This window comes from Dioscorea cayenensis, chromosome 7, assembly GCF_009730915.1.
Source record: "Dioscorea cayenensis subsp. rotundata cultivar TDr96_F1 chromosome 7, TDr96_F1_v2_PseudoChromosome.rev07_lg8_w22 25.fasta, whole genome shotgun sequence".
NCBI lineage: Eukaryota > Viridiplantae > Streptophyta > Magnoliopsida > Dioscoreales > Dioscoreaceae > Dioscorea > Dioscorea cayenensis.
In genome coordinates this window covers 18,722,302-18,743,758 of record NC_052477.1, presented here as the reverse complement: position 1 = coordinate 18,743,758, position 21,457 = coordinate 18,722,302, and the positions used below count along the sequence as shown (strand labels likewise).

Here is a 21,457-nt window from a genome sequence, read left to right as displayed (position 1 = left end):
ATATTTTATATACCCTATTATGTGTTTTACTTATCCTTTTAGCATGTTTTTGTTATAAAATGATGCTACTTGAGGTATGTTTGCTAAAGTGTGTAGATAATTGGGTTATGGACCAAAAGGAACAAAAAGATAAGAATTCCAAAGCAAAACAACGTTGGAATACAAGTTTTAGGAAAAGTAGGGTCCCCAACACAGGTGTGCTTGAAAGCATGGTAGGAAGCATGGGCGTGTTGAACCCCGTGCGCTTTGCTAGAGTCTGCGCATAATTAAGGAGCACGGTTTCACTATCCCTAGCACTATCATGCTGAAGAAGCATGGTCGGTAAGCATGGGCGTGCTTACCTCAATACGATTTACTAGATTTGCGCAGAAATTAATCCCTAGGTTTTGCAACCGACCATGCTCTGTAAGAACGGGCATGCTTACATTGAGAAAAGGTTATTTAAGCCCTAAAGTTTTAGTTTCAAAGTGATCTTCTTTCTCTTTTTGGGAGGCAAGGATGAGGGCAACTGTCGGCACCGTTCAGGGCCAGATCTAGAAGGGAGATAAGTGTGGAAAAGGAGGATCGCCAGTGATAACTATTGTCAAACCTTCTCCAACGTAATTGTGAAGCAAGAAGGGAATTTAATGGATTCTCACTATTTCTCTTGTTGCTTTCCTATGGTATTTTGTAAGACAATGAGGCACTAACCATCTTTTGGTGCTCCGAATTATGAACCTTGACTTCTAATGCTTTGATTTTAGTGAAATTGATTCTTGAATTTCCTTGTGGTCTTCCTGTTGTTCATATCTATTATCATTCTTTGTGTTTCTTGGCTTTATTCTTATATGTTGCTAGATTAATGAGGGACTTGCCGACTAGCCATGTATGCGTTAATTTTTGGGTTGCCATTGCATTTTAAGTTGCTATTTAACCTTAGATCAATTTGCTATTTAGAGGGCGATACTCATCTAGCTAGGGCACACATCAGGAAAGGTGTTGAGTCCGCTTCAAACCTTAGGCAAGGACGTATATTACCAAACCCTCCATGGTGTTCACCATGGTCCAAGTGAACTCTTGAATCATTGCCTAGTCATTGCATTTGTCAAGGGGATAAATCTGGGGCACTTTCTTTCCCACTACTATCTCTTTGACCCAAACCCTGTCTCTTCCTTCTCTATTCTTCTATTCATTAGTAGATTAATTAATTCAACCCTAATCTTTGAACTGGATAGATATTGGAAAATGAGTGAATATTGAGAGCTATACCAGTCCTTGTGGATTCAACTACCCGATCCTATTGAGTACACTTTACTACTTATACGACCCATGCACTTGCGGATATGTAAGGGGCATACCAAGTTTTTGCCCCCATTGCTGGGGACTAGCAATGACACACCACTTGCATGTGACCCACAAGTGCATGGGTTTGTCGAAGTAATAATACCTCGGTGAGTGGGTAGTCAAATCCACAGGGAATAGTGATTAGAAACACAAAGATTGCTACTTAACTAAAGTGAAGATGAATCGGAAGTAGTGTGAACAAAATAAATATGCAAAGAAATAAAGAAAGTAAGAATGAGAGGCGCTATAAAATGAGAGGAAAGGCAATCGATAGAAAGTGGGGCACCCGGACATTTCTCCCCCTAGGACTATTGCTTCAAGTGAGAGACCAACTATTAAGCTCCTGACTGATGCTTAATGAGTCTTGAAAATCCAAAAATACACAGTCCCAAACCTAAGGTCAACCGTGACTAACTCTATACTATACCCCGGTGGAGAAAATCACTCAGTCTCAATGCCTCACATTGTGTACAGTTGTAAGAAGCTCTAGGAATTCCAAGTGATAAACACTATTCCCTAATCTAGGTCTAATCCTTTGATCCAGGCGAAAGACCCCTAGTCACAAGCCCTAGCACTAAGGATTACTTTAACACTTCACTCTGTTGCTCACGCAACTAAGCCCCAACAGAGTTCCTCTCTTAGCACTTCACTCTATTATAACCGCAAAGAACCCTTGGAACACGGAGGTAGGATAAATCACACCGAAGGAGAAAGGGGACGTTCCGCTACCTCTCAACTCATCCTCTCAACCCTCTCTAATCTTGTTTTGTCTAACCCTCATGGTGTGTCACTCACTCACAAGGATTACCAATGTAAACTCTCAACCCTAGTATTACTCTAAGGGAGAAACCATTCAACAAGCATTCAAGATTGGAACTCAATTAAAAACATCAATTAAAGAAACATAATAAAAGGTCAATGAAATAATAACATCCTATGGTGTACAAGTCCATGTATCCTCTAGGGGTTTAGCTCTCCATGGAGCAAGATACAATCAATAATGAAATCAAAAGTAAAAACATGCAATCCATAAGTAAAACCCCTTCGGTATTCATCTCGATGGTCTTGTGGAATATCCTCGTCCTCTTCAAAGGTTCTCTTGTCAAGCCTAGGGCACACCTCACCGGATCAATACTGATGAAAGCTTGACAACGCCCCTTGCGTGTGACCGGTAATTGCACTGGTTTGTTGAAGTAATAAATTCCCAGGTGAGTGGGGTATTGTATCCACAGGGAATAGGGAATAAAAATACTTAAGTTTGCTACTTAACCAAGCGAAGACAGAATATTAATTTTGTTGATAAAATGTAATTAAAGCAAGAAAAAAAGAAACAAGAAAGAGAGAAGCACAAATAGATGAGAGATAAGGTAATCGATAGAAGTGGGGTACTCGGATATTGTTCCACCTAGGACAATTGCTTCAAGTGCAAAATCAACTATTATATCTCCTAATTAACGCTTAATGAGTAATGGAAATCCTTAAACACACGGTTCCAAACCTAAGGTCAACCGTGACTAACTCTACTCTATGTCCCGGCGGAGAAATCAATCAATCTCAACACCTTACACTGTATAGAGTTGCAAGACACACTAGGGATTCCAAGTGATAAATCCTATTCCAATATATAGATCTAGCCCTTTCATCCAGGCGAAAGACCCCTAGTCACAATTAAGCCCTAGGTGCTAAAGTCACTTCAATGCTTCACTCCGTTGCATGTGCAACTAACGCCCAGCGGAGGTCATCCCTTAGCCCATTCACTCTACTATGACCACACTGGAACGTGGAGGTAGGCTAAATCACATCAGAGTGGAAAGGGGATGCTCCGCTACCTCTCGACTCACCCTCTCGACCCTCTCCAATCTTGCAATGTCTAACACTCATGGTGTGTCACTCACTCACAAAGGTTACCAATGTAGACTCTCAACCATAGTGTCACTCTAAGGGAGAAATCATGCAACAAGCATTCAAGATTGAAACTCAATTAAAGACATCAATTAAGGAAAATATAATAGAAGATTAATGAAACAAATACATCCTAGGGTTCACAAATCCAAGTACCCACTAGGGGTTTAGCTCTCCATGGAGCTAGTTACAATCAACAATGAAATCGAATGTAAAAACAAGTAATCCATAGAGAAACCCCCTTGGTATTTGTGTCGATGGTCTTGTGGAGTAGCCTTGTCTTCTCCAAAGGTACCCTTGTCCGGCCTAGGCCACCCTCGCCGAATTGATGCCGACGAAAGCTCCCCCAATAATCTTCTTCCAAGCGGAGCTTAGTGTTGAAGCCGTAGAACCTCTATAAAATCCTTGCCAATACCTCTCTAAACCCTAGCCGCAAGCCTCTCAAAAGTTGGAGAAAAGATGAGAAAGAAGATGCTGAAATCGGGCTGAATCGCGGCTTTAAAAGGGCTGGAATCGGGCATCCACACGGGCGTGGGGAATTTCTGCACGCCCGTGTGGATTCTCTGAAAATCTCATTTTCAGGCAGCCGTGAGCAGTACTACTACAGTGAATTGCTACAATGTTTAACTACAGTAACCTGCTAAAGTACCGACCAAAAACACTCCCGAATCCATGTTTTTCATCAAGGTAACATAAATGGACACACGTTTACCCCAATAGATCACGTCGCTTCTTCAATAAATGGCCTCATTGGTGAAGATCTTATTATCAAATGCACAAATCGGCAAAAATTCCTAAAATTCAAGTAAGAAATAGAGCATGAGAATATTCAATGTTAAAACCTCTCCTAAACTCAAGAATACAAGCATTACAACTAAGGTGAACCACCATTGGCTACGTGAGCATATATATCAATCAAAAAACTAGTGTAAAAGGCATGTGCAAAGTGAACCCCCCCCCCTCCCAACACACACACACACAAACACACACTTAAGATGTATATTGTCCCCAATGTACCATGCAAGCACAATAGAAAATAAATCAATCAAGCATATATGTGGGAGTGGCAATTGAAACAATACTCCCCTGACTCCTAGTATTGCCTTTGATGGAGCTAAATCCTTGGGAGTGAAGCACACACGGCCCACATTGGCCGTGTCCATGACTAGTCCTCATTTCCCATACTGACAAGACCATCTGCACGCATACATAAGAGGGTTCAGTGAATCTCAATAAAAACAAAAACAACGCGAGTATAGATAAAAGATAAAGCAATAAACTACAACTCGAGACAAACATAAAAGATAAACTCAGAAGGAAGATCCTTTCTGAGTAGTGCAGGTCTAACAACAATACAAAATAAAGCAAAAATAACAAGAAAGAAATAACATATGCTGGTGATGGTGATGATGCACAAGGTGGATCAACTAGTGCTAGAATAGGTGATGGTGGTGCCTGAGGGGTCCTCGGTCGCAGGACAAATGATGAGACGACATCTCGCTCTAAAATCTGCTTTAAAGTGTCAAAATGTGCCAGGAACTCGGTGTCATGCATAGCCTGTGTCACATGAACCTCGGCGATCTCAGTATGTAGCACCCCCACAGCATTCTTGAGCCTCTCAAAACGATCATAGGCTCGAGACAGTGAAAACATGCATACTGGGGATGGCTCCTCTACCACGGGAGGTGCCTCGGTCTCCATCGGTGTCGGTTGAGGCTCAGGGGCGGGTTGAGAAGCCTTAGCATCATCACCCTCATCCTCGGTCATCTCTGAAGCGGGCATAATCAAAGCATATACTCAGGACTGGACCCTACGAACCATCCCCATCAGCCTCATCGTCTCTATGCTCAGGGGAGTAGGTATACTCGCCTTCTCGGCCCCTCGAATCGCATCCAGGAGACCCATGCCTATGACTAGTCTCGTGATATATGGGCCTGTGAAAATGACTCCTGCTCTGACATACTGGCTTCGGTGGTGCATGTACTCAGCCAGAATGTGCCCCAAATGAATCAGCTCTCTCTACACCATGGAGTACAGGTATAGTAGCTCCTGTATGCTCAGTACTCCTGTGCTATCACCACGCCCGTTCACAAATCGGCTAAGAATGACGTGGATGTATCTGTATGCTAGCCGAGAAAGGCAAGTAGCCTTGGACACTCCTGGCTCATACTGCCCTTCCCCACAAAGTGTCCTATATGCTCTCTGAGGTGTTAGACTGCCGGGATAATCTATGGGTAATCGATCATACTCCTCTGTATCTGTGTGAACCTCATCATACAAGCCCAGATAGACAGATAACTGCATAACACTACATAGTGTGATGATGACCGAGTGCTCTGAACTGTATAGTATCGATACTGTCGAATCTCGAGTAAGATCGGTCAAACTCAAAGGATGAAAGTACCTGCAAAGTGAGCTGACGAATAGCTGGTTCTCGGATAGACAATAGACGCCTCCAGCTACCCACTAACAACATCTCTTCGATCTCATCTGCCATGTCTTCTACTAACTGAACTTTCTTGAGAATGCTTATGTCTAGAAATCGGGTCTGACCAAACTTGAGCTTAGACAGCCGCTCAAACCGAGCCTTATGCTTGGGAATAGCAAATTCTATGTGATCCAACTCAGGGGAATGCTTACGAGGACGCCTGTCAGCTTGCTTCTTCGACCGGGGGCCATTATTGCAAGATTTGAAAAGAAATCTGATCAAGAATACTCACTAGTTAATGCTGCAAAAATCCACATGGTCTTGGGGAATTTCCACACGCCCGTGTGGATCCACGGGGTGTGAAAAAGCGCACGGTCGCAAGCTAAGAACTCACAAATACATCATTAAATCGCTTCTACATTAGTTCTAAGCATGCATACGCCTTCTAATTGTAGAGACGACACAATATTTACTAGTTTTAACAATTAAAATCAAGAATTGACGAAGAACAGAAGGGAAGAGGGTTTACCGACGAGTTAAAGATGTAGAACTTAAAATCAACCGGAAAAATCAAGTAAAATCCTTCTAAAATGATGATGCAAGGTCGAGCGAGTGAGTGTGTGTGTTTTCTGAGCAGTTGAGAGTGTGAAGGTAGAGAAACTCGAATAGATTTTAAAGAAAACCCATGACTTTAGAGTTTATGTACATCCACACGGGCGTGTGGAAATTACCCACGCCTGTGCGATTCCACAGGAGATACTCACAGGGGAAGATGCACGCCCCTGTGTGCTCTTGTTAAAACACTTTTTGCATCTAAACGCATCCACACGGGCTTGCGAAAAATACCCACACCCGTGGGTCCGACCCAAAGGAGCATCTCCATGCCCCTATGGCTTCTCTGTCCAACCCGAGAAAAACTCTAAGTGTTTCACACGCCCGTGCGAAAATTCCCCATGGGCGTGGACTTGTATAGGGTCAGCTCACAGGTGTACTCGCACGCCCCTGTATCTTCTCGGGATGGAAGAGAGCTCCTCTGCAGAGATCCACACAGGCGTGTAGAAATTACCCACGCCCATGTGCTTATCACAGGATTATCCACAGGGGCGAGTCCACACCCCTGTGTCTTCTCGGGAAAAATCTCTAAGTCTCTGTAGGAAGATACACGCCCGTGTGGAAATTACCCACGGGCATATGAATCTCACAAGGTCGTTTACAGGGGCGAGTCCATGCCCCTGTGCCTTCTCTGGATGAGCTCTCAGTAGAGACCCACGGGCGTGTGGAAATTCCACACGCCCGTGCGTTTTCTCTGGATGCGTTAGGAGAACTGCAGGCTCTGCAGAAAATTTCTGTACATATAAAAACGCTCAGAGCCTGCTTCTAGCATGCAAAATATACAAGAGAAAAACACAAAACATCCTTAAATGACCAACAACTTCGCCATAGGCATTTAAGCACACAATAACACCAACTCATCCGTAAGAGAATCACAGCAATGCATCAAAACATATAGACACCAACACCTAACGTCTTATTCATGTAAACACTAAACTAACAACTAACAAAACAATAAATGCTTGGGTTGCCTACCCAAGAAGCACTTGTTTAATGTCACTTAGCTTGACGTGCCTTGCTTACCTCACGGGGGCTCATAGATGAAGGTTTTCCTCTTACCTATGACTTGAAAGCACGATGAGCAAAGCCTCTTGAAGGTAAAGGGAGAGTTGTCGAGCTTATTACCACTTGAGGGCTTGTCACCCTTGTTCCTTTCATGCACATCCCCAACATCCTTGGGGCATTTTTTGTGGAGTCTTCTCACTCACTTCATCTTCCGGAGCATATTTTTCATAATCCCCGGAGTAGGTAGTATTTTCTCCTCTAGACCAAGCATCATCAACTCCTCGTTCTCCTCGTCTTGGTCTACCAACCCCTCGTATGGGTCCGGATTCAACATTTCCTACACATATTCATCAATTAGTTTATCAGTAGTGTCAAGAAAATATAAAGTACCATGAAAGTCAAGATAATGTCGCATGATTTTGGCGAGGTGGTATGTGAGCTTGTCATCTCCAATCCTCAGTATCAACTCCCCGCCATCCATGTCGATCAATACCTTGGAAATGCGCAAGAATGACCTCCCAAGTATCAAAGGAACATCTGCATCCTCATCGACATCCAACACTACAAAATCTACAAAAATATATACTTGTCCACCTTGACAAGCATGTCTTCAATGATGCCCCTCGGATATCTCACCGTTCGATCCGCCAATTACAAAGTCATTCGAGTGGGCCTAGGCTCTCCCAAGCCTAGCTTATGAAAGAAAGAGTATGGCATGACGTTGATACTTGACCCTGAGTCTGATAATGCCATCTCTTCACCCAAATTGCCAATGTTGCACGGGATAATGAAGTTTCCTGGGTCTTTCTTCTTGTTCGGCATATTCTTTTGCAAGACCGCCGAGCAAGATGCATCTAGAATCACGGAGGCACTCTCCTCCAATTTTCTTTTGTTGGTCAACAAAGCTTTCAAGAACTTCGCATACTTAGGCATTTGGGATAATGTCTCAACAAAAGGAATGTTTATGTGTAATTGCTTAAACAAACCCAGAAATTTCTTATACATTTCATCCGTTTGGTCATTCTTCAATCTAGAGGAATAAGGGATCCTCGGCTTGTAAGGTGAGGGTACCACTTCCTTTTTTTTTTTGTTGGTTCTCTCCTCAACCTCCATGACCTCAGGTGCTTCAACATTGGTCTTCTCACTTCGAAGCCTACCTTCAACATCATGACCACTTCTCAAAGTGATCACCTTCACATGTTCTCTTGGATTAGTCTCAATATTACTCTGCAAGCTTCCTTGTAGTCTCTCCGATAGAGACTTTGTGATTTACCTTACTTGATTCTCTAGGTTGTGTAATAAAGCGGTGTGGTTGCGAAATGTAGCCTCGACCGAATGAAACCGTGTATCCGATGATTGTACAATTCTATTCAAGGCTTTCTCCAAATCGGTCATCCGGGTCTCCGAGCCTGAAACTCTATTCTCCATGTTCGGGGCTTATTGTTGTTGAAAACCTCGATGGTGCGATGGACTTATGTTGCCCTTGGTTGTTACATGAGAAATTAGGGTGGTTCCTCCAACCCGAATTATAGGTATTGCTATAAGGATTGCCTTGGTTTCTTATTGCATTACCTACATAATCAACTTGCTCAACGGAGGGTGTACCACCAACAGCTATCGGGCAATCGGATGGGGCATGTCCCCCTCTACATCCATCACAACTCATTACGGCCACCAATCTCGAAGAAGTTATAATATCTAACTTCTTACTTAATGCCTCCACTTGGGCCGCCAACGATGTAACCGTATCGATCTCATGGATGCCAGCCACTTTCTTCTTCTCCCTAGCATTTTATTGGTAGCTGTTCAACCCCATTTCTTCAATTAATTGCCGAGCTTCTCCGGGGGTCTTGCTACCTAAAGTACCTCCTGCCGCTGTATCAAGTAACTGTCTTGTGCTTGGATTCAAACCATTGTAAAAAGTCTGAATGATCATCCACTCTGGAAACCCATGTTGAGGACATTTTCGCAGGAGTTCCTTGAACCTTTCCCATGTCTCGAATAGAGACTCCAATTCCATTTGCACAAAGGATGAGATCTCATTCCTAAACTTTGTATATTTTCTAGGAGGGAAATAACGGGCAAGAAAAGCTTCTACCATCTTCTCCCATGTAGTGATCGATGTTCTAGGTGATGAGCGTAGCCATTGCTTCGCTCTCCCCTTTAAGGAAAATGGGAAGGCTCTCAACTTGATGGCATCATCTGTAACACCATTGATCTTGAGCATATCACACACTTCCAAGAAATTCTCTATGTGACTGTTTGGATCCTCATCGGCCAAACCATTAAACTGTGCGGACTGCTGTAACATGTGGATGAATGCCAGCTTTAGCTCAAAATTCTGAGTTGTGATTAGGGGCCGCACAATGCTAGATTGTGTTCCCAATACCGACGGTCTGGCGTAATCAGAGAGTGTTATATGTTGTTCATTCTGTTCTGCCATATTATCCAACCCTTGACCTTCTACTTCAGCTCGGATCGATGGTTCTTGTACAGGTTCTTTTCCCCTTCTTCTAAGTGTACGCTCAAGCTCAGGATCTCCTTCAACAATTTGTGAAGGGTTCCCTCGGGTCATAACCTAGAGCTACAACCAAAAAGTAAAGAAAAAATCAGAACGATAATAGAATAAGAAAATGTGAAATAGAATGAATGATCAATAGCTAAAATAGCAAAGTGCAAAGCATTTCTAAACACCTACTCCCGGCAACGGTGCCAAAAACTTGACAAAGCCCTTTGTGTGTGACCCGCAAGTGCACGGGTTTGTCGAAGTAATAAATTCCCAGGTGACTGGGGTATCGTATCCATAGGGAGTAGGGAATAAAAATACTTAAGTTGCTACTTAACCAAGCAAAGATGGAATAATGATTTTGTTGATAAAATGTAACTAAACCAAGAATAAAAGAAATAAGAAAGAGAGAAGCACAAATAGATAAGAGATAAGGCAATCAATAGAAGTGGGGTACGCGGATATTGTTCCACCTAGGACAATTGCTTCAAGTACAAAATCAACTATTATATCTCCTAATTGACGCTTAATGAGTCATGGAAATCCTTAAACACACTGTCCTAATCCTAAGGTCAAATGTGACTAACTCTACACTATGTCCCGGTGGAGAAATCAATCAATATCAATACCTCACACTGTGTAGAGTTGCAAGACACTCTAGGGATTCCAAGTGATAAACCCTATTCCAATATATAGATCTAACCCTTTGGTCCACGCGAAAGACCCTAAGTCGCAATTAAGCCCTAGGTGCTAAAGTCACTTCAACGGTTCACTCCGTTGCATGTGCAACTAAGCCCCAACGGAGGTCATCCCTTAGCCCATTCACTCTACTATGACCGTACTAGAACGTGGAGGTAGGATAAATCACATCGCGAGTGGAAAGGGGATGCTCCGCTACCTCTCAACTCACCCTCTCGACCCTCTTCAATCTTGCAATGTCTAACTCTCATGGTGTGTCACTCACTCACAAAGGTTACCAATGTAGACTCTCAACCATAGTGTCACTCTAAGGGAGAAATCATGCAACAAGCATTCAAGATTGAAACTCAATTAAAGACATCAATTAAGGAAAATATAATAGAAGATTAATGAAACAAATACATCCTAGGGTTCACAAATCCAAGTACCCACTAGGGGTTTAGCTCTCCATGGAGCTAGTTACAATCAACAATGAAATCGAATGTAAAAACAAGTAATCCATAGAGAAACCCCCCTTGGTATTTGTGTCGATGGTCTTGTGGAGTAGCCTTGTTTTCTCCAAAGGTACCCTTGTCCGGCCTAGGCCACCCTCGCCGGATTGATGCCGACGAAAGCTCCCCCAATAATCTTCTTCCAAGAGGAGCTCAGTGTTGAAGCCGTAGAACCTCTCTAAAATCCTTGCCAATACCTCTCTAAACCCTAGCCACAAGCCTCCAAAAAGTTGGAGAAAAGATGAGAAAGAAGATGTTGAAATCGGACTGAATCGCGGCTTTAAAAGGGCTGGAATCGGGCATCCACACGGGCGTGGGGGATTTCTGCACGCCAGTGTGGATTCTCTGAAAATCTCATTTTCAGGCAGCCGTGAGCAGTACTACTATAGTGAATTGCTACAATGTTTAACTATAGTAACCTGCTAAAGTACCGGCCAGAAACACTCCCGAATCCATGTTTTTCATCGAGGTAACATAAATGGACACACGTTTACCCCATAGATCACGTCGCTTCTTCAATAAATGGCCTCATTAGTGAAGATCTTATTATCAATGCACAAATCGGAATACTCGAATGTGACTGCCTCTATGACCCCTCCACATCATTGTACTCCTTGAATACCTGGAGGTTGGCACACATTCTCGTATCTTGAGCCCGACATGTGTCTTCGCGTTTGTTCCTTCCCAAGATTTCATCAAATAGTGCATTCACGATCTACATTGGCTTTTTTCTCAATATCTAGCTTTGCAACCCTACATGCGCAAAAGAACACAAATACACATGTATTAGCGCTTAAACCTGATAAAAGTAATGCTCATCATAAGGAAAAAAACACTTCGCATTCTTATCGCACAAGCACTTATCAAAGCTCCCCCAATAACTCTCTTCCAAAGGAACGCGCTGTCGGAGGTTGTAGAACTACTTCAAAAACCTTGCCAAAGCCCCTCTAAACCCTAGCCGCAAGCCTCTCCAAAGATGGGGAAAAGATGGATAAAAGATGGAAAGAAGGATCCCGAAATCGGGCATAATCGCGGCTTTATATAGGGCTAGAATCAGTAATCCACACGGGCGTGTGGAAATTTCCACACGCCCGTGTGAATCTGTAGAACTTGGTTTTTCAGCGCCTGTGAACAGAAAATTGCTACAGTACTCAGCCAAAAAAACTCTCCCGAATAGGGCTGGTAACGGGGCGGGGAATCCCCGATCCCCGCGGGGACCCGACCCGATGGGGAAGGGGATTCCCCTGTTCATTCCCCCCGTGGGAGCCGTGACGGGGGCCAACCCGTCCCCGTTTATTAAATGGGGCAGGGACGGGGATTGATATCCCCGCCCCGCGGGGTCCTCATCCCCGGTTAAAAATAATATATATATATATATATATATAATTTAAATTATTTACAATTTTGCCATTTTTATAAACTATCTCATTAAATTTCGTTTTGCTTAAACATTTGGAGTATTTTGTTTTTGTAAATTTTGTTTTGTTGGTTTGTTGAGCTTTATTTTGAATGATTTTTATGTTTATCATGTGTGTTAGTCTGTATTAGTATTAGACTTTTCATCAAGGCAACATAAACGGGCACACGTCTATGTCGTAGATCGCGTCGCCTCTTCAATAAGGGATAACATTGATGAAGATCTTGCTAACATTGCACAAGTTGGAATACGCAAATGTGACTGCCTTTGTGCCCCTCCAAACCATGTAATTGCCTGAGCGCATGGAGGTTGGAACACACATTCACGTATCTTCGAGCACAACTTGTGTCTTCACATTTGTTCACTCCAAAATTCCATCAACAAAATGCAATCACAATCTACTTTGTCTTTCTTCCTCTATATTTGGCTCCACAACCCTACATGCACACAAGTAACACAAATACACATATATTAGTGCTAAAATCTTATAAAAGTAATGCTCATCGTAAGAAAAGAATACTTCATATTACTAATACACAAGCACTTATCAAGCAACTCTTGAGAAAGTTTTATTATCTAGTAATTTAGCCATTTATTTATTTATTTTGTATATATCTCTTTTTCTTTTATTTTGGTTTTGTTTTCTAAATCTCTCAATTCTTTCTTTATTTCAGGAAGGCCAGAATATGGAAGAGCTGTTGGAAGCTTTGAGATGTTATCCGAATGTTCTCCATGAAGATTCACATCTCACCGATCTATTATCTCCATTTGTACAAGAAAGTTCTTTTGGTTGTATTGGAGAATGCGAGGATGACAATAGTCTTAAGACAATGATTATCGCAATGCATGAGAAATCTTTGCAATAAGGTAACATAGTGTCAGAGGATCCAGGAGATATACATTGTTCAAGGTAATTCATGTCAATTTCATCAAATACAGTGTTGAATTCAACACATATCCCAAAGGAGACTGAAGTTGAGATAGAGAGAAGCAATTCCCAACCTCTAGAGAAGCAAGGTGATAGCGAAGGGAGGCATGAAGTTGATACTTTTGACAGAGAATACTCGATTCTAGATTGGGACAAAATGAAGTCATCTTTCAAAGAGACCCCTGAGTTGGAATTAAAGAAGCTCCCCGAGCATTTGGAGTGTGCATTCTTAGGGAATGATAAGAAGTGGGCAATAATTGTAGCAGCAGACTTAGAGTTATCTCAAAAAGAGAAGCTACTTCAAGTATTAAGGACTCACAAAAGAGCAATCACTTGGAAAATCTCATATATCAAAGGGATCAGTCTATCATTTTGCACCCACAAAATTTTGATGGAAGATAAAATCAAACTGAGAGTGTAACTGCAATGAATATTGAACTCCAATATGAAGGAGGTAGTCAAAGCAAAAGTAAAAAAGCTTTTGGATGTAGGGATAATATATTCAATCTCTGACAGTTTATGGGTTAGCCCTACGCAAGTGGTACTAAAGGAAGGGGATGATAGTAGTGCAGAATGAGCATAACGAGCCAATTCCAACACGTATAGTGACAAGATGGTGAGTTTGTATTGACTTCCAAAAAATGAATGATGTGACAAGAAAAGACCACTTCCTATTACCGTTCATCGATCAAATGTTGGAACGTCTCTCTAGGCACATGTATTACTATTTCTTGGATGGAATGTCTGGGTATTTGCAAATACCGATTGCACATGAAGATCAAGAGTAGATAGCATTTACTTGCCTGCATGGCACGTTCACTTATAGGAGAATGCCATTCGGATTATGCAACACCCACGCTATATTTCAACCCTGCATGATATCCATCTTTAATGAATTTATTGAAGACATTATGGAAGTCTTTATGGATGATTTTTCGGTATTTGGGGATTCATTCAAGTGTTGCCTTTGTAATCTAGAAATGGTGCTTACTCATTGTGAAGAAACCAATTTTCTCCTTAATTGGGAGAAATGCCACTTCATGGTGAAAATGGAATTATTTTGGGCCACAATATTTCAAAAGTGGGGATTGAGGTGGACAGGTCCAAACTTGAAACTATAGAGAAACTCCCACCTCCAGTGACGACTAAGGATATTTGAAGTTTCTTAAGGCATATGGGGTTCTATAGGCGCTTCATAAAAGATTTCTCAAATATTTCAAGACCAATGACTAGGCTTCTAGAAAAGGATGTACCTTTTCCACTTCAATAATGAATGCCTTAAGTCATTTCATGAGTTGAAGGAAAAATTAATTGGAGCAGCTATTATGAGGGCCCCCAATTGGAACCTTCCATTTGAGCTTATGTGTGATGGAAGTGACCAAGCAGTGGGGGTTGTCCTAGGATAGAGGCATGATAAGCATCTCCATACCATTTACTATACAAGCAAGATGTTAACGCTGACCCAAGAAAATTATACTAGTACAGAAAAGGAACTGCTAGCTATCGTGTATGCCTTCGATAAGTTCCACCCATATTTAGTGTTATCAAGGGTAGTGGTATACTGATCATGATGGGTAGTGATACCTCATGGCCAAATCAGATGCAAATCCGCGGTTGATTAGATGGATTTTGCTTCTTCAGGAGTTTGATTTGGAAATCAGGGATAAGAAGGGATCAAAAAGTGAATGATGCATTCCCAAAAGAGCATCCTTATTTAGCGCAAGAATAGAAAGATCAAGACTCAGATAATCCTTGGTTTTCCGATATTACCAACTATCTAGTGGGAGGTATTATTCTGGCTCATTTGACCATTCAGCAGCTTAAGAACTTTCTTTTGGATGTTAAGCATTTTGTTTTAGAGGACCTATTTCGTTATAGGATCTGTACTGACCTAATGGTGAGATGGTGTCTCACATGCAGAAGGATGGAAGATTCTACATCATTGTCATTTGGGAATTGTTGGAGGACATTTGAATGCAAATCGAACAATGAAAAAAAATTTAGAAGCATGTTTCTTCTGGTTATCAATGTTCCATGACGCCCAAAAATTTATTGAGGCTTGCAACAATTGTCAGTGGAGCGGTAACTTAACTAAATGTGATGAGATGAAGCAGACCCTTATCCAACAATGTGAGGTGTTTGATGTTTAGGGAATTGATTTCATGGGTCCTTCCCCCACCTCAAATTGGAACAAATACATTTTGGTGGCTATGGATTGCGTGCCAAAATGGGTGGAGGCACAAGCAATGCCAACAAATGACACTTAAGTTGTAGTAAAATTCTTGAAGAAATTATTTGCGTGGTTTGGTAGTCCTAGAGCAATTATTAGCGATCGAAGGGGGTTCATTTATGCAATGCTCAGTTTGAGAAGTTAATGAAAAAATTTGAGGTGAATCATTGGGCGGCTACTGCATATTATCCTCAAATAAGTGGTTAATTTGAGGTTACAAATAGCGAATTGAAGCACATCTTAGAGAAAACTGTGCACCAACATCAAAGTGATTGGTGAGAGAGGTTGGATGAAGATTATGGGCTTACAGGATGGCTTACAAAACGGCCATGGCTTACCCGTTTTCTTTTTAAAGCCCCGTATTTCTCCTTTGGTGGCTAGGCCGATGGTTGGTGTATGTTTTTCCCTTTTCCTTCATTTCTCCATGGAAGCTCAGGGTATCTCTCTCTAATTGTTTTGTTTGGCTCCCCTTGTTTTCTATAGCTAGTTGGCTGCACCTTATCTACAATTTTTCCCTTACGAGATTCATGCTTTGCTTAGCCCTAGTCTAGAGCCTGCACTTAAGCATGGTTGTGTTTCCCGGAAGCATGCCCATGCTGTTCTAGGCCACATAAACTTGACTGATTCCTCACCATTTCTTCGCTTTCAGGTCATTATGCCTATGAAGAAGACCAGTAAGGGTCCCTAATCGGGGAAGTCACATAACCCAGAGAGTTTAGGGACTATTTCTCCACAACCTTTCTTCAAAGCACAGATACATAGGGAATGCTACCAGCATACCCTAAGCCGTCGTTTTGGGTGCCTCCGCACCATTGATTATGAAATGTTGAAGATAGCTAATCTCATCAATGAAGTGCAACGGTATTTAAGTGTGGGCTCATGGTTTCAAATTTTTTATATCACTGACCCTACTTACTGTGAGTTAACTTTGGATGTTTTGGCCACTTTCGAGAAGAAAAAGGGGAAGGTGTCCTGGAATAGGCCAGATGCACTTAGCTTTCAAATTTTAGAGAAGTGTTTTGTAATGAGCTATACAAAATTGGCACTTCTAATGGGGGTTTGTAATGAAGAATTCACTCGAACAATGAAGTATACAAACCTTCCACTCCTGAGTGTACCATCATTACCGCAGTGGCATTGTCTATGCAGTAATAATTTGCTATTTGATCCACGTTCGCCAAACGCTTCAACTCTCTGGTCCCCAGGTCTTTGTATGATTCATTCATTATTGAGCAGATTGGTTACCGGTAGGGGTGCAAGCACGGGAGTGGTCACTCGCAGAGATTTCCAATATTTGATTAGCATGGAAGATGGAATACCACTGTATCTAGGTTACATTTTAGCCACTGCTCTGTATCATCAAGTAACAACCCGTCGAGATGGAATCATTTTTGTTGGGCCCTATATCTTGCGACTGTCAAGGGTGTTGAACTTATTGGAAACCATGGATCAAGTGACAATTGCCGAAAAGGTCAAGCCTATCACTATTCTTGGTTTGCACGCGATGGGGTTATTCATTCCACAAGGAGTCAACGGTAATAACCCTCTCAGCACTAACTATGGATCTCGGTCTTGATGTTTGGCACCCCCGGATCCTCAAATCGATACCGATTCAACTTTGACCTATGATTCTCTGTTTGACCTATGGCTATTGCAGAGTTTACAGAGAATTACAAATCACTGTGAAACCTCTTCCATCAGATCCTTATCACTTACGTGTAGTATTGGAGTGGATACCAATGATTTGAAGGACCATGGTGTTGACTTAGGAGACACTTCTACAGCTGCAGATAGCCAAGCGACTCAGGAGCCTATAGAATCTGAGTCTGATTAAGAAGCATTCCTTCTAGCATTTTCGTGTTCTTTTTCATATTTGGACATTGTAATTTATCTACTGGTCCTGTAATTTTTATCACAGTTAACAAGGGGAGTCCCCTACTAAACTGTTTATCTTATAGTTTTTTTGTATTTTATTTCAGTACTTTCTTTCACTAATTTTATTTTGGATTTACGCTTCATGATGTACCCTTCTTTCTTCTCTAGGTGTATGCCATCTTTGGAATTTTGAGTTGTTCATGTTGAGAGAGCATCATCACTCTCCATGTCTAGGGAAGCCCTAATAACTATCCTCAATTTATTCTATTGTATTCTTTTATTTATTTGTCTTCTTTCATGTGTACATTGAGGACAATGTAATGTTCAAGTATGGGGGAGGGTTATTTTTTGTATTCACTGTGGTGGTGCATGACATAAAATCATCTATGACTTGTTGTTAGGGATTTACAAGACTAGGAGTGACATTAAAGCTAGTGTACTTTGTTGTGGTAAGCGTTGTTTCACCCATGCTTCGGAAACCCTTTCTAGTTCACTTTTTACCTTAGTTGTGGGCTTACTTGTATCCTAGGAAAGATTGTAGTTTATAGACCATTTTTCTTTAGTTAAAAAAAAGAACTTGTTTTTCTTTGTCATTGTCCGAAAGTTGGATTCGAATGAATGCCCTACCGACGGTTGTAAATAGTTTGTGCAAAAGATAATAGAAAGATCTATCTCCTTTTGAATTGTGAAAGCCACCTTTGAGTAGTCAGATCTTGGGCTTTACCATTGTTCACTTAATCACCTACCGAGGAAAAGGGCTACCTCCAGGGAGTATGAAGCTACTACCCACTTAGTTTAGTCAGAAATAAGGCCTGTTGAACTAATTTTCTTCTCCAAGGAACATGGGGCACATTCCTAGGGTGTACACACATACACAAGGGGAGTATGGAGTATTGGGTAAATCTATTTCTTGAGTAATCAACTGTTTACACACTAGTCTCTAATGTTTCCTTGTTGTCTTTGAATTCCCTATTTTTTATGAGATTCGAGGTCATGCACTCATCTTCTTTTCTTGAGAGCCGAGTGTTTGCTTGAGGCATGGTTTCACTGCATCATTATGCTGAAGGAGCACTATGGATAAGCACGGGTGTTCTTACCTCGTGCATTTTACTGGAAGTTTCATGAGAAGATCAGTAGGTTTACTGTGCTCCTTGAATGAGTATGCTCTCTAAGAGAGGGCAATAATCACGGGCATGCTTAACCCAGTGCGATTTACTGGATTTAAGCAGAAATCAATCCCTAAAGTTAGAGTTCAAAGGGATCTTCCTCTCTCTTTTTGGGAGGCGCCAGTGAGGATAGCTGTCAGCATTGTTCAGGGCTAGATCTGGAGGAGAGATAAGTGTGGAAAAGGAGGATCGTCATTGGCAACTTTTGTCAAGCGTCCTCCGACATGATTGTGAAGAAAGAATGGAGTTTAATGGATTCTCTCTATTTCTCTTGTTGCTTACCTATGGTTGTTTGTAAGACAATGAGGGGCTAACCGTCTTTCGGTGCCGCGGATTATGAACCTTGACTTCTAATGCTTTGAATTTAGTGAAATTGATTCTTGAGTTTCCTTGTCGTCTTCCTGTTATTCATATCGCTTATCATTCTTTGTGTTTCTTGCCTTGATGCTTGTATGTTGCTAGCTTAATGAGGGACTTGTCGACTAGCCGTGTATGCGTGAATTTTCATTACTGTTTTCCATGTTGGGTTGCCATTGCATTTGAAGTTGCTATTTAACCTTAGATTAATTTAGTGTCTAGCAGGTGATACTCATCTAGCTAGGGTACACATCAGGTTAGGGGTTGAGTCCGCTCCAAGCCATAGGTAAGGACGTATGTTACCAATCCCTCCGTAGTGTTCACCACGATCCAAGTGAACTCTTGAATCATTACCTAGTCATTACATTTATCAAGTGGATAAATACGGGGCACTGTCCTTCCCACTGCTATCTCTTCGACCCAAACCCCGTCTCTTCCTTCTTCTCTATTCTTCTATTCTTTAGTAGATTAATTAATTCAACCCTAATCTTTGAACCGGCTAGAAATTGGAAAATGAGTGAGTATTGAGAGCTATACCAGTCCCTATGGATTTGACTACCCTATTTTATTGGGTACACTTTACTACTTGTACAACCCGTGCACTTGTGGATACGCAAGGGTTGTATCACATATCTCTTGTACCAGAGCGTTAATGTGGCTTCCTCTCTTTGTACTACATGTGCAACTTCAACATCACTTGCTTCAAGTGGGAACAATCTATGTGTGGTCATCTTGACTTTGGCCACTTGTGTGTTTGAATGTGCTTCAATGACAATGCATTCTCCACCTAAGAACTTAACATTGTAACCAGAATTCATGAGTTGGCCCACACTTAATAGATTGTGTACCAACTTTGGCACATATTGCACATTGGTAAATACATGACTCCTTCCATTGCTTGCTTGAATGAGAACTATCCCAACTCCGGCATCGAGAAGTTTATTGCCATCACCAAGTTTTATGCGTCATTGTTGTGAAGCTTCAATGTTCTTGAAAAGTTTCCTATTGTCTGACATGTGGTTGGAGCAACCACTGTCGATAAGCATGGTTCCTTCTTCTTCTATTTTTAAATACAGAGCTCGCCATCAATAGAAGTCCCTCATCTTCTTGCTTTGCTTCTTCCATTATATTAGTTTCTTTATTCTTATACCAACACTGTGCCTTCATGTGGCCAAATTTTTTCCAAATGAAACACTAGAATCCTCAATGCTGCTTGGAGCTATCTATGAACTGAGTGACATCTGAGCTCCTCCCACATCCGCGGCCTCTATCTCTCATTATATAGAAGCTACCAAGTCCTCGACCTTTATCTCTTTTTGTTATGCTGATCTCCGATCGGCATGGACTGAACATGCAAGGCTCTTTCTTCATCTTGTTCTCCTACATTATTTAGTATGGACTCATGACTTTTTAATGAGCTATATAGCTCATCAACTTTGAGAGTATTCAAGTTCTTATCTTCAACAATGGAGACACCACATTGGTGAACCAATGTGTTAGACTCCCTAGAATCTTAGTCACCTTGGTCTTCTCCAAAAACTCCTCTCCCAACATCTTGATTTGCTAGACGATATCAATTACCTTGGTAGTACAATCTTAGTTGCATTGAGCTCTCAGTTTTAAGAATGAAGCTTGACTGTAATGTTGTTTGCATTCCCTTGATACTAAGTATTCAGCACCTCCCATGCTTGTTTTGCCATTTTTGCTTCAGTAATCCTCAAAAGAACCCATTCATCCAAGTTCTGTTGAATTAAACATAGTGCGTTTTGCATCTTTCTTCATAATTTTAGTGAGCCTATTGTTATCAGCTTCTTCAGCTATCCCCTTCTCAACAATACTCTATAGATCCTTAGACCTGAAGACTGTCTTCACCTTGAGACTCCAGAGATTATAGTTCTCTCCCTTGAAGAGTAGAACATTGGTTGAGAAGAGCTTGAGGAACTGCAAGACATCATCCCAGTTCTCTGATACCACTGTGAAAGATTTAATACAAGCACTCACTGTTAAAGATTTAATTCAAGCACTCATAGCTCACACAATGAAGAAGAGAACACAAAAGGTTTTTAACTAAACCTTGATGTAATCAACTTGACTTGGAACATAACAAGAGACTTGAATATAAAGACAACAAAAAGCAATCCTACAAGGATGCTGACAATGCTAACAAAAGAGACAGGAAGCGAAGAAAAGGTGCAGTGTCCAATCATTTTTGCTCAAACTCGATTCTCTCCAATCCAATCAGCATGCAAACCTTAATCAACTTGGTACATTGTTGCTGACACTATTAGCAAGGTCAACTAAGTTTAGCTTTCACTCCTCTGAGCTGACTTGTCAACACAACTATTATCACAGACTTCTGAGTAATCTCTTCATCACAGAGTCCTCAACTTCCACTGGATGATTCAAACATAGAACATGCACAACAAGTGTTTATTCCAGAAAATCCATTTTCAAAGAAAACCACACAACCTCTTGAAGAAAGTTTCACTACAGATGATGTTGTGGGTGCTTATCCAAC

At 41.5% G+C, this 21,457-nt stretch overlaps 1 non-coding gene across 1 annotated transcript; it reads left to right on the top strand.

Annotated features, from left to right (window-relative positions):
- Positions 1–9,216: 9,216 nt before the first annotated feature.
- Positions 9,217–9,323, top strand: LOC120266077. The gene has a single exon (XR_005537921.1). It is a non-coding gene; the product is annotated as a small nucleolar RNA R71 (small nucleolar RNA).
- The last annotated feature ends 12,134 nt before the right edge of the window (positions 9,324–21,457 follow it).